Source organism: Terrapene carolina, unplaced genomic scaffold, assembly GCF_002925995.2.
Source record: "Terrapene carolina triunguis isolate 2854851 unplaced genomic scaffold, T_m_triunguis-2.0 Scaffold131, whole genome shotgun sequence".
In the NCBI taxonomy this organism is placed as follows: domain Eukaryota; kingdom Metazoa; phylum Chordata; order Testudines; family Emydidae; genus Terrapene; species Terrapene triunguis.
The window spans coordinates 1,088,084-1,102,839 of record NW_020664482.1 but is presented as its reverse complement, the minus strand read 5'-3'; positions in this window follow the sequence as shown (position 1 = coordinate 1,102,839).

The window sequence follows — 14,756 nt, the reverse complement described above, 5'->3', positions numbered from 1 at the left end:
GAGGAGACACATCGTATCCAAGGACAATTATCTTCCTACCAAGGCAGAATCTGTCACAGAGCACTCAGAGCCAAAACGTCTCTTTCTGCTGTGAGTGAATCTGAAGAAGTTTTCAGCTTGAAAAGTCTGGTCACCGTGAGATATGCAGCTAATGAATTCCCACCCGTCTCAAATACTGTAGCTACAAACACTATTCAAATTACATCTTTAGTTGACTCAGACCTTTACAAAATATTTGTTAAAATTGGAAGCCATCTTATTAGAGGTCTTCTAATATCTGCAAGAAAAATACGATTGAAAAAGGATCAGACCGAGCCTCGCTGGATCCCTGTTTGAATGAGAACAGGTCTTTGTCCTGATCTTGTCGGAACAGGCTCTGCCGGGAGACGATGTACACACCTGCTCCCGTCACAACCCTGGTGAAGCCCTTCCAGCTGACCACTCACTAGGCTGCTGGATTTGGGTCCCACACACTGAACTCATGCGCTATTCCACTTCCCTTGATCGGCATAGGCTGCAGCAGCGTCTCTTTCCTTGGCATCTCCGGCACACTTCTTGGGCACAGGCTCTGTCTGTTCCCTCTTCACAGAAGTGAGACCTTGCAGTCCAGTTGCCCTAGACCCCATGACTAGTTTAGGCTCCCCCCAAACTCCCCAGGAGCATAAGCGCAGGGACGCTTGATAGCTGAAGTACATAACACACAGGCTTTGCAAAAGGGATTCTAACACAGTTATTCTTTAGACAGCACAAGATTTATACACATCCAGACAAAACAATAAAACACTGGGATGCATTTTCCCTGCCTCAGTTTCCTCACAACTCTGGAGCATTCTTTGGGCTCAGTCAGAGTCCCCTAATGAGATCAGGATCCTTCCTCTCCCACTTCCCTGCTGCACATGGCTTCTCCTCTGGACCACGTAGCCTCCGCTCACTCTTGCAGCCAGCCTTCTGCGCTCTCTCCTCTTCTCCCCACCTCCCATAGTGGCTAGCGAGACACATTTTCCTTTATAACCTCTAGTCCCCTTTGTCAGGTGACCCCCAATCAACCTCATCAGATTATCAAAGTCTTCCATCGGCTGATCGTTGCTTGGTTACCAGTTCACCTGGGCAGACTGGATCTTCTGGGCAGTAGCCAATTCTTTGCCCAAAGGGGCTTCCACGTTAATAGAGGAGTGTCAAGGTTTAACGACCCTCCATTGTCAGCCCTGTATCAGCATCCCTTGGAATTTCAGTCCGACATGGAGGTAAAAAGACAGCAGAGAAGGCAGACAAGCCCCACGTTCCCAAAATGGAGTGGGTAGTGTGACAAAGATATATACACAGAGTTCATACACAATCTAGAATTCATGAATTCTATGTAGATTTCCCAAATTGCCATCTCTCACCAAACTTTGAGATGAATGGAGCTGGGGTAGCTCAAGTACCCCAGAAGAGCTCTTACACCTCTCTGAAGCAGATCTGATGTTACTTCTAACTGTTTTCACACTTCAGATCATCACTCACTAAAATAGTCCTAATGATCATACCAATGCACAGTTTCATTAAAACATAAGTCATTTCCCAGCCACATCGTACAGATCCCCTCCTTCGTTATCCGAGGGGAGGGACACAGCAGGGCAGAGTTTGAGTGCCCCCAGATGCTCTTGTCTCATCATTTGATTCAGAGTTTACAGCCTCTTCAGGTGACTGAAGACAGTTTGTAACTCCTAGGCCCACATCCTGAAACCCTGCACTTCGTACGTGGACGAACCTGGCATGGACTCCAATAGAAATTTTGCCTACGGACAGAAGAATTTGGCTGAAAGAGCCTGCAGCAGGACAGCCCTGCATTAGTGACTAAACAGCAGGTTTTCTTCGCAGCCATAAGAGCTGGGCGTTTCTTTTAAACGAACGCTGAAGTTCTGGAACCGCACAGTGCCACCCCCACTCCACCCCTCCCCTCCTGGCAGAGCCAGAGAACCGAGTTTAAGGAACGTGCAAGGTTTGTAGCAGAGGCTTTGCCTATCCCTGTGAAACATGCTTGGTCTTCATTGTTGTTGAGGTTGCTTCTTATCCACTCAGGAGCCCTTGAGACCTTACCCACTTGGTTCCCAGGAACGCAGCTCAAGTTCGAACTCGTCACTGAGGTTTCTTTATTGGCATACAATCAAAGTAGATGTTTTGTTTATAAAGCGGTGATAATCCCAACTTTCCTCTACGGCTGCGAGACTTGGGTGACCTATAGAAAACAGCTGAAAAACCTGGAACGTCAGCACCAGCACTTTCTCCAGAAGATCTTCAACATAAAGTGGAAGGATCTTCGCACTAATGTCAGTGGCCTCACAGAGGCCAACGTCTTCAGTGTTGAGGCCCTGACTATCCAGCACCAGCTGAGGTGGAGCGGGCACTGCGTGCGCATGCCTGATGTACCCTCACCAAAACAACAGCTGTACGCCCAACTCACCAAAGGAGAAAGGAAACCGGGAGGCCAAAAGAAACAGCAGCCCAGGACAGGGATAACTGCCAAAGACTCGTCAGAGAGGGAACGTCCATTTTTGAGGAAAATCACCTTGCCCTGGTCGCAGAAAAATGCCAGAAAAGAAAGGATAGACAATGATCACACACCAATCGCAGCCCAACCTGGACATCCAACATCATCTGCCAAGGAACCTGTGGCTCAAGGATTGGACTCTTTCATATGGAGATATACCGATCTCATAGAGCTGGAAGGGAACTTGAAAGGTCATCAAGTCCAGTCCCCTGCCTTCACAGCAGGACAAAGTACCATCCCTGACAGATTTTTGCCCCAGATCCCTAAATGGCCCCCTCAAGGATTGAGCTCACAACCCTGAGTTTAGGAGGCTAATGCTCAAACCTCAGTCACAAAAGGACCCACCTGTGAAACAGATCATCCTCGAGGGATCGCTGACAACGACCATCAAACTACACTGTTGTTCATTAGGCTCAAGTGTAGGGATGGGTACAGGCATATCACACATCCAATGTTTCATAGAACCCCGCTCCCTTTATATACATTTACACATCACGGTACAGTCACTACACATTGCATCACGTTTGGGGACTGGCTTGGTCACTGGGCAGGAATCAATCCCTGTACCGCACGCTCTGTCCACAGGCTGTCCATGTTCGACTTCGCGCTCTACCTCATCTTCACGCTCCTGCCTCCTCTTGCCATTGTTATCTTGTGCTCAGTAAATGGTTCCCTGGGTGTTCCTGCTCGTATTGTAGCTAGTTCAGACATCTGTATTTTAGCTCGCTGACCTGTTGACTTATCCGATCACAAACAGACCATTTTCAGCCTGCTAACCTAGTTATTTGCTTAATCCACTCTTTGAAGAAATGAGCCCTCCCTTCATATTTAAATGACTCATGTCAAGCCATGCCTACATTCCATTGCCTTTTCTTTCTTTTCTACATAATTTTTCATTTGTTTGCAATTGTACGTAAGGGTGCAGGCTCTCAGAGCAGCTCTAGAAGTCACATAACGCTAAGAGGTAAATCCTGCCCAACCATGTCTCAGAGCCATAAGGAGCTCTGAGGGCCTGCCTGACTCCAGAGTTATAGAGCACAATCGGAAATCTGATCGAGGGCTGCTTCCCTAAGAGAATGCTGGCAACGATCAACAGGGGATCTCCCCTCTGCTTCCTGCCTTAGGGATAGCTCAGTGGTTTGAGCATTGGCCTGCTAAACCCAGGGTTGTGAGTTCAATACCTGAGAGGGCCATTTAGGGATCTGGGGTAAAAATCTGTCTGGGGATTAGTCCTGGTTTGAGCAGGGGGTTAGACTAGCTGATGACCTGAGGTCCCTTCCAACCCTGACAGTCTATGATTAGGGGAAATCAGAGAGGCACAGAGACTCCTCCCCACTGAGGAGGTAGGGGAGAGTCCCTGCATCCAAACAGCAACCATGGAGATCCTAAAATGGACCATGCAGCTATGAGTGGTGGCATCAGAGCTTTTCCTCTACCAGCAATGAGAGTTGGAAGTGGAGTAAAAAGAAACCTATGAAGAGCTAAGGAGGGAGATTCCCTTTGATGGATGGCACAGCTCGTCTCACCTGAGAGCATGTTTGCAGCCTACACAATCTAATCAGAGGATTTTAATGAAAGGGAGTCCTACCGTGACCAATAACAAATAAAGCATCTTAAACTGAGCTACTTTCACAATCAATATCAACTAATCAGAGCCACTAATTTTTATTTGGTTTCACAGGAGAGGAGGGCAGGCAGCTATCCAGCTACGAAAGTGCCTCTCTCATGGCAATATCAGATTGGACATCTGCCAATATTTTACTCCACAGAAATCCCAAGCGAACTATGGCCCTTTTCCCCCCAGTGACATTCATGCTGTCCATAATCCACACATCACTAGCGATGGACTTCATGCATGTTCTTTCCTGAACCGTTTGCATTTGCAATTAGCCCTCTTAGCTTAGAATCCATTAAAGAAGGTCTGCTGAGAAGCAGCGGGGACCTGACCAAGAAGGCAGGAGCCCTCCCGGAGTCCTGTGGGGATGGTAGTACGGAGGGGTCCTGACAGCTGCAAACTGCTGCAGGGAGATGCAGTATGTGCTCTCCCAACAGTGCATAGCAGCCTTGGCCACACCCCTTTAGGGTTATAGAGTACTGCTGGGTACACTAGCCAGTCCCACAGCACGACCATTCAGAGAGCTTTGCTGGGCCTTGCTCCTGTGCAGGTGTTTTGGGGCCCAGGGGCTGCTACCCCCTTCCCTAGATATTGAAGAGAGAGTAGAAACTGGCTGTTATAAAAGAAACCCTCAATATAGTTCTAGTGAGTGTATTTACTCCAAGCATTCACTGATATACCTGCTGCCTACAATACCAACTGACTTCCATCGGAGCTGCTGCACTCCCCACCAGGGGTATAGCAAACCCCGCTTCAAAGCCATTTCCTACTATACCTACCTGAGGAACACTTGTTCGGTAATAAAACATGACAAGAGCCTCAGAAAGTCTGCAAATAGGTAACCTCACCTGCTGCAACGTTAGAGTTCAGTCTACAGGTGAGAGACCGGTGCAGCTAGTGCCAAGTCAAGGTGTATGACTGAGATTGCCTGAGAGTCCATGTTTGCCAAGATCTGAAAGATTTGGCCTGCTTCATGCAGCTTTGGTTTCCCCTGCCAAAGCAAGGTGATGGGAATGCCGCTGCATTCCCCACCAACGGTGTCTCTCCACTGCTAAATACTCTGTTCTCGAGTCCCTAGCCTCCAAACAGAACACGGATGTGATCTGCCTTGTCAAATTCTTTTCCGCCAACCACGTTACCATCAAATGTTATGACTTTGTGAGTTACTCTGTGCATAGCAAATCTGGCCGTGCTACTGTGACCTAGGAACGTCTTGGTATCAACTGGCAGAGGGCACAGGAGATGCAGAGTTTGACAGATATCCCCTGGGTCACTACGCCCCTGCTGAATTAAAATGCATTTTGCCAAGCGATCCAGATCACTCTGTGTGACTGCCCTCATCATTACTTACCACTCTGCCCAATCTTTGGGTCATCCACAAATTTTATCACAAGATTTTATAGTTCGTTCCAGATCATCGATGAAAACGTTGACTAGCGTCAGGCCTAGTACCGATCCCTGAGGAACACGGCTAAAAACACCTCATTCCATGATTCCCCACTGACAACTACTTTGAGAGCTGTCAGCCCGGCCTTAACCCATATAACGTATGCTTTATTGACATGGTATAGTGCTAATTTTTTAATCACTTACAAAAGCATAAGTATACATCTACCCAGTTACCTTTCGCAAACAAACATGTCATCACATCAAAGAGTGAAATCAGGTTTGTTAAGATATAGAATTGGCTCAGCACATGCACTGGACACCTATCCACTAGAGTGCTGCCGATGGAAACTTTTGCCCTAAGTGCACATACAAAGCAATACACACTTCCCCTTATTTGACAGTCAGAGCATTCAGCATTCAGTTTAAGGAAGTGCCCCCTCAGCCTCTCCTATCCCCAAATTCCTATTCTTGGGACTGTGTCTTAAAACTGAGCTTTTTGCACTTTATTTTATTTTAACAAGTTATTCCTCAAATGCTCCAAAACCACATGACATTTCCAAATCCTGAACTTCCTACTCATTACAAGTGAAAACGTGCATTGTTACACAGCTGTCCCCGCGTTCTGAGCAGGCCCCCCGGAGCGTGTGCGCACGCGCATGGCAGAAAGACTTTTATTCTCCTGTTGAGCTACATCAGTGCTTCCACTTAAAAGATAAAGCTGAGAACAACTTTTGACCTGCCTGCCTATATATAGCACATGTGCAAATCACCCTGCTATCTAGGCATCTGATCATGGAGAATGTTACTCCAGGGTCACTAGCTGCATAACAACCAGCAATAATGACCAAGGTCTTCTGCTTCATATTTTCATCTTTCACAGCAAAATCAAGCAAGAAATTCCAGACAATTTCCCCTTCAGGAGTCACTGAATAGGGATGACATCATACACCTGGGTTATCAATTCTTTTTTTAAATTGGGCTTAACGGGGGTTTCTATTGATAGGAACATGCGCCACATAATGAGTTTTAAGTACAATAATCAGAAGGCCAAGTTATGTCAAATGGCTACTCTGATCCTGGAACTGTTACACATACCTAGGCTGCTTTCCAAGAAAGCAACATCAGCATCAAAGCCAGGATCATTCCATTTCATTGCTGGATGCCTGGAAAATTGCCTTGGAATAAGAAGAAACCAACATTTTCCTTTAGACATAAGGACTGTCTAACCGCAATAGTGACTGTCAAAGCTGCCTGACTGTGTTTACAAATACTCGGGATTGGGGACGTCCCTGCCTCCATGAAGAGAGGTGGAGTACCTTTGAGCTCCACAGCTAGGACCGTCACTCTCAAGGGATGCTGGCGTTTCAGCCGTAACCAGCTGGTGGAACGTCAGACACCTCACTGGCCAGAGTGCGAGACGAAATTGCTATTTTACTCATAAGTCCAAAATCTTAACTTGATCAACGGAGTTACAGCCTTACAGAAGTCCAACCAACCTCCGAAAGAAAATCAGGTCAGAATGCAGTTCCTATTTTATTCAAAACAATGTTCAAAAGATAGGGCATGAATTATCCCTTTAAAAAGGAGTTCTCTTTCTTGTATAGTTAAGATTCATAATCAGGACAATTGATAGGAGGGGGCTTCAAAGGACAGGTCTTCAGCAGTGAACGCAAACTTTTGCACATGCTCAAGCTCCGCCACACACCTGCATCCCATGTTCAGGCAGAGATGGGCATCCTGGAGTTTGCACGTACACAAAAAGCCATGGGGCACTTTTGAAAATTTAATCATGTAAACTAACTAAACCTTTGTTCTTAATTCAGGATACTGTACTAACAAGTAGGAATGCCTCAATGCTGAATAGGTCTGAATGCCTGCAGGTCTCTGCTCTAAAACCAGCTCTGATATCTTGTAAGTCCAGCAGTACGTGGGTGAATCAACAGCTAGCTCTCGTAACAAGGATATATTATATAAAGGCCCAAGGCTCATTTCTTTCTTTCATTCCTAACAAAAAAACCAAAAGCATCATTCATCACCTTCTGGCTGGCAATCTGTGATGGAGTCACACCAACATTTTTGAACTAAAACAATGGGTCCGATTCAATCTTGGAGTAACTATTAAGGTAAACACAGATGAACTGGCCTGTTGTTTGCAGGGAGATAATGATCTACCCAGCTAACAGCCCTAGCCCAGGACCCAGCAAAGCCGGAGCTCTCTGCAATCTAATTCAATAGGATTCCCTGAGTGCAACGTCCAAGATTCAGGGTGAGACTGTCCCAGGTCCATTGAAACCCGAATCCCCTTTGCTAACTTGTAAGCTGGGTGAGAGGGGTCAGGCCGCCTGGGAGTGGGTGTGGAATAGGAGATGTATTCCAAACTGGTGTGTGTTTGTGGAGAAAGTGAAGGAAATAACGGAATGAGGTCTCCTGTACTGCATGAGGAGGGAAAAACTTCTGTGTCCCAACCAGGGCAGAGATAAAACGGGAGATATCGTAAATTATCAGGGAGTGGAAGGTACAGGAGCAGCTCTTACTCCATCCCACAATGGGGTCTACTTTTATTTATATGCCTTTTTATGGTGCTCATCTCCACAGTATCTCAGCACCTCGCAAAGAGCCTCCCAACCCCCTTAGGGGCAGGGAAGGCCTGTCATCCCATTTACAATGCAAAATGAGAGGCCGAGAGGCAACGCGACTTTCCCAAGGTCACACATCCTCTGTGGCAGAGCTGGTAAGAGACCCCCAGGAACCCCAATTCCCAGTTCTGTGTTTTAACCTCAGGACAATCCACCTCCCATTATTCACTAAATATCATTGTGACGTTACACCCCATATTCTTCATAGAAATTTTGTTATGATATGAATATGGCATAACTAAGACATGTTTTATCCAAGATGGGTCATGTGAGATTATTGGAAAGGTTATGATCTACTGAATGTGTTTATTCAATTTGTATGCATGTATCATTTCTGTATCTGAAGTTAGGAATATTGACTATATAACAATACAACTGGGTGTGTATTTGGGGGAACGTCCACCAGACAGTAGGCAATCAGCCTGGATTGGGCCATTTAGGGGTTACAGTGGACGAGAAGTTGGATATGAGTCAACAATGTGCCCTTGTTGCCAAGAAGGCCAAAGATATTTTCGGCTGTATAAGTAGGGGCATTGCCAGGAGATTGAGGGACGTGATCATTCCCCTCTATTTGACATTGGTGAGGCCTCATCTGGAGTACTATGTCCAGTTTTGGGCCCCACACTACAAGAAGGATGTGGAAAAATTGGAAAGAGTCCAGCGGAGGGCAGCAAAAATGATTAGGGGGCTGGAGCACATGACTTATGAGGAGAGGCTGAGGGAACTGGGATTGTTTAGTCTGCAGAAGAGAAGAATGAAGGGGGATTTGATAGCTGCTTTCAACTACCTGAAAGGGGGTTCCAAAGAAGATGGATCTAGACTGTTCTCAGTGGTAGCAGATGACAGAACAAGGAGCAATGGTCTCAAGTTGCAGTGGGGGAGGTCTAGGTTGGATATTAGGAAACACTATTTCACTAGGAGGGTGGTGAAGCACTGGAATGGGTTACCTAGGGAGGAGGTGGAATCTTCATCCTTAGAGGTTTTTAAGGCCTGGCTTGACAAAGCCCTGGCTGGGATGATTTAGTTGGGAATTGGTCCTGCTTTGAGCAGGGGGTTGGACTAGATGACTCCTGAGGTCCCTTCCAACCCTGAGAGTCTATGATTAAGAAGGACAATAGATCTTTGGAGATACTAATCTCCCACCTTCCTGAGAAGCTTCCTGGGATGTTGCTTTGACACTGCAGGGTCATCTGATGAGGTCACCGGGTACGGAGAACCACCTTGGACACTGCTGGTACTTTTCCACTGGAAACAAAGGCTTCCCGCCTTACGTAAATTCTATTGAAGGCTGGGAAGGAAGGTATTCAGGACTCTCCTCCATTGCCTGTCCAGGAAGGAAGACTGCTAAAAACACCTGAAGGGAAAGGGAGGGGTGAGTCCAAGCTGAGAAAGGGGTCCTGTGACATTGTGCAGTCTGTATGGTTTTATAAAAACATGATAATAAGTGACTATAGTTTTATAATAAGTGGGATAGTTTTAGAAAAATATGGTAATAAGTGAATATAACGTAACTGGGATATGCTTCATGCAAAAGGTCTCTTGTAAGGTATCATTACAAAGCTTATAATCTACTGAGTATGATCATCTGATTTGTATAAATGCACCACTCTTGTATCTAAAACTAGAAATATAAAATGTAACTCTGAGGGCCTATTGTAATTATGTAAAGTGTGGGCCATTAATAATGGTTTGGAATCTTGATGACTCCCATTAACAAGGACCATTATCTGCAGATGGCTGTGTTTACCTGTGAGTCTTCCTGTATACGTGTGTGCTGGCAAGTGGGCAATGAAGTCTTGCAGTGACATGTGATCATGTCACCTGAACTGGAATCCATCTTTAACCTGGTGCTTTTCCAGTGTGGGGGGTGGAAACCCAGAGGGACAAAGGGTTCCCGCCTTATGCAAAAGATATATAAAGGGGTGGAAGAAAACAGAGATGGAGAGAGAGGAGCCATCATGAAGAATCCCCTAGCTATCACCTGAGCTGGAACAAGAGCTGTACCAGGGGAAAGAATTGTGCCCAGCCCTGGAAGGTGTCCAGCCTGAGAAAAAAAACTTACTGAAGCATCTCTGAGGGTGAGATTATCTGTATTCAGTTTGATTAGACATAGATTTGTGCATTTTATTTTATTTTGCTTGGTGACTTACTTTGTTCTGCCTGTTACCACTTGGAACAACTTAAATCCTGCTGCCTGTATTTAATAAAATCACTTTTTATTTAGTAATTTACTCAGAGTATGTATTAATACCTGGGGGAGCAAACAACCGTGCATCTCTCTCTATCAGTGTTATAGAGGGCGAACAATTTATGACTTTGCCCTGCATAAGCTTTATGCAGGGTAAAACGGATTTATTTGGGTTTAGACCCCATTGGGAGTTGGGCATCTGAGTGCTAAAGACAAGCACACTTCTGTGAGCTGTTTTCGGATAAACTTGCAGCTCTGGGACAAGTGATTCAGACCCTGGGTCTGTGTTGGAGCAGACGGGCGTGGCTGGCTCAACAAGACAGGGTGCTGGAGTCCTGAGCTGGCAGGGAAAACAGGAGCAGAGGTAGTCTTTGCACATCAGGTGGCAGCTCCCAAGGGGGTTTCTGTGATCCAACCTGTCACAGGTCCAGTCTGTAAGGAGAAATAACTGGAACTCTAAACTACAGAAACTCTGCAACTTGCCTAAAACAACATTTAGGGTGAGAAATTACTGTGTGTAACCTGTTTCTTGAGTGTATTACACTTTGTTTGCATGTTTTGTTTTATTTGCTCAGTAATCTGCTTTGTTCTGTTTGCTATCCCTTATAATCACTTAAAATTTACCTTTTGTAGTTAATAAACTTATTTCTTGTTTATTACAAATCCCAGTTTGTACAATTCATATCGGGGGGGGGAGGGGAAGGACAAAAAACTGTGCATCTCTCTCTCCACAATGAGGGAGAGGGTGAATTTTTATGAGCTTGCGCTGTACAGATCTTTCTAACAGCGCAAGACAATATTATTTTGGGTTTATACCCCAAAGGAGGTGTGCACATGAGCGCTGGGCAATCCCTGAGCTGATCTCAGTGTCTCTGTGTCCATTTGCAGCTGGGTGTGTCCCTACCTGTGTGTGCTGGAGAACGCTTGAGGGCCTGGCACAGCTAGGACAGGGTGAGGAAACCCAGGCTGGTGGAATGGGGGGAACCAGTGGGACCCCAGCAGATCAGGCGGCATCCTGGACAGGGGGTCCAACCTGTCACAATCACATCTGCATTTCTTCCTGTGGAGTCTATCACTTGGGGATCCCGATGCTGCAGGTTTGGAAGCATCTTTGAACCAGCTCTTTCAGTTCCAGCCCCCACCAGTGAGGGACAGGAGGTAAAAGGGCTGAACAGACAGTGATCGAGTGACCCATCTTTCCCCCAGGCCCATGAGTCAGTAACTGACATGTGGGTTGGAACCCCCTTCCCTACAAAGTATCAACAGGCAGCAAGGAGAGTGTGGAGGCAACTGACAGTTCTTGGGCAAGGGCATAGGGTGGATTTCAGAAACCCGTGGATTTGGGTTCCTGGACCAACACCATGGAGTTAGGAACAGATTTTTAAACGGTACTTAGGTGCCTACTAGGATTTTCAGAAGTGTGCAGGTGCCAATCTGCATTGTTAATTGCCGAAGTACCTTTGTAAAAACTGGCCCTTCTTGACTTAGAGCTGGGCCTGAACCAAAGATTCAGATTCACAGGCCACCCAACTTTGGAGTCGTTTGTTTGTGTCCTTGTTCAGAGATGTATTTTCCAGGTTGGACATGTGTCATCCAAACAGGGTCTTCAGTGCTGCGCACACAAGGATTCACACTGCTCCTGTTTAGCCCACAATATTTTGATGAGATGCCCAGTCACTGAACTGATAGAAACCTGATTTGAACACAGTTCCCGTTGAAATCTGAGCAATTCAATTGTGCTTTAGCGCTTACATTATATTGTTTTGCGGCATGCTTGTGTAGAGCAGAATACAACGTATCACAGCTAAATGAGTATTAATGCAATCTGAATGCTAAAAGCTAGGGAAGGGCATGCATCTATTTAATCAAAAGCCAGCTATCTATTTGGAGAGCAGACAATTTGTCTCCAAATCTTTGGCACAAACATATAATTCACAAAGTGGATATTCACATAAAGCAAATAATCTGGAAATGTTTGAGAAGGCTTTGTCGGGAAGCTCATGTGTCTATTGGACGCTGCCTGCCGTGTTTGTACCGGGGGGAAATGCCAAGAGGTGCTTCCCCATCGTCCTGTCCCTGGGGGATCATCGACACCAGCACACCGTTAGCACGTAATACTACCACTCCTATGGGTTGGTGCTGCAGCCCCGCTCCGCACTGGTGCAGGGATTGGGGAAATTCTTCCCCACCCACACAGCCTGCAGAACCGAGGGTCCGTGGGTCCTGGGAAGGACTCTCTCTCACACATCGTGGGACAATGCCGCCAACGGGAGGTTTCTAGGAAGAAGGGAATCGCTGGATTCGTGAAGAGGCAGAATCCCATCCCTTCCCATGAGACAGTGGCCTGGAAAGTCATATGAGCCCTGTCCTGGAGAGAGCTTCAAACCCTCCCCACTCACCAGGATGGAAGTCAAAGAACTCCATGCCCGATGGGGGCAGGGTCTTCCCACTGACGAACACCAGAGGCGGGACTGAATCGACGAGACTAACCTCTCTCTGGGCTTCTCTACACTGGCAAGTTTCTGCGCAGGAAAGCAGCTTTTTGCGCTCACACGGCAGCCGTGCACACACTGCCAAGTCACTTTGTGCGCAGAACCTCCTCAGTGCCAGCGCTGCAAACAAACCACTTCGACGAGAGTCATGAGCTCTATTGCGCGCGCGCGCGTGTGTGTGTGTGTGTGTGTGTGTGTGTGTGTGTGTGTGAGAGAGAGATTGTTGTGCAGCGAGCCCAGGGAAGGAGGCAGGGGCTGATGTCGGGGTTTCCCCCTCCTCCAGGACTGGCTGCTTCCTGCCACTGTCTGAACTTACAAGCCAGCATGCTGACACACATTCTGTCCCCCAAAACACACCGTCTCTCCCCCCCATACACACACACTCCCCCCGCCCTTCAGTTGAAAAGCAGCTGGCAATGTAGTAGGATGGGATTGGGAAACCTGCATCATGTGACTCTGTGCCTGCCCCATGAGGCATTGCAAACCCTTCCCAAAGCACCCTGCAGCCAGTTGCACAGTGGGATAGCTACCCACAATGCACTGCTCTCTTTGCCGTTGCAAGAGCTGCTAATGTGGATGTGCTCCAGCAGCACAAGGAGCCCAGTGTGGACACGCAACAGTGGTTTAATTCCAGCATTTTAATAAATGGTGCAGAAACTTGCCAGTGTAGACAACCTCTGAGCGAAAACTCTTGTAGCAGTCCTTTGTTGTGTCATCTACCCTCAGACTTGGGCTTGGGGTAGAGATGTGCAGAGCATAGTAAGAGATCTTCCACTCAGTGACTGACTGTAGTTAGCGGTTAGTCTCCATTCTCCCACTGGCACTTCACTTGACATCACTGCTCACTGATTAGTATTCAAGCGGCTTCCGTAAAGCGGTGCGATGCCTGAGGAGCTAGAGCGACAGCCGCGTGGGGAACAATATGAAGTTGCATCCATGGGCAAAAAACCCTCGTGTGAGTAGAAAAATACACTGGAGAAATTTCTGGTACCCACCTAAGTGTGGGGAGGAGCATCTTTAAATCCCTCTGTTCGGTTTGTTGCCTGAGGCAAAGCCCGTACATATCTGTGAAGTGCATGCATTTTGCCTGGGGGAAGCGCTACACACTTCCAGGGCACATTGGTTTGAGAAGCAGGGATGTGACTTGCAGGGGATGGGTCTGTCTGTCAGTTCACAAAGAAGTCCTTTTGCTGTTACGTAATTTGTAAGGAGCTGGAGAAACATTTCTTTGTTTAAAATCACAAATTACTTTCCGTGAAGAATCGCTCTCCAAGGAGGAGAGGGACCTGCATCGTGCGGCTAAGACAATTGCCTCTCTGCCTGTTGAAGCATGCTAACTACTTTTATCCAGAATTCAACAGCCCTTTTAACCAGGCAAATGCTGGCAGAGGTGGGATGAGCCTCCTCGTCACTTTCAGGAAAGGCATAAAACACTCCATGCGGGCAACAAAATGTGCGGGAAATCAATCAGCCCTGTGTGATTCCAGTCATCAGCCAATCAGGAAAGTGAACTGTCATGCTTTTAAGGGTAAAATAATTAGAGCAGCAGGATTACCTGCCCTGTCCTTCCTTTGAAAACTCTGCGAGCTAAGGACTTAGTCCCTAAGTAATGCTGTAGCCAACCACAACCCAGACAGCCAGGGATCCGATACACCTTCCGCGAAAGTCATTGATTTCACAGAGTTACCTGGGGCCACATATTACCAACCTTCAGTCCTACACGTGATCAGTAAAAGTGGGATCTTCCGAAGTTTTCCACACGGGCCTAACTCTGCTCCCGCTGGAGTCAATGGTAACAGTGGGGGACTTCTGAAGAGCCTGATTTTCAGACCCAGACGCCAGTTCTGCCGACCCATATGTGTAAGCAGAGTCAGGATGAGCTCTACCCTGACATCTGGTGGTGAAT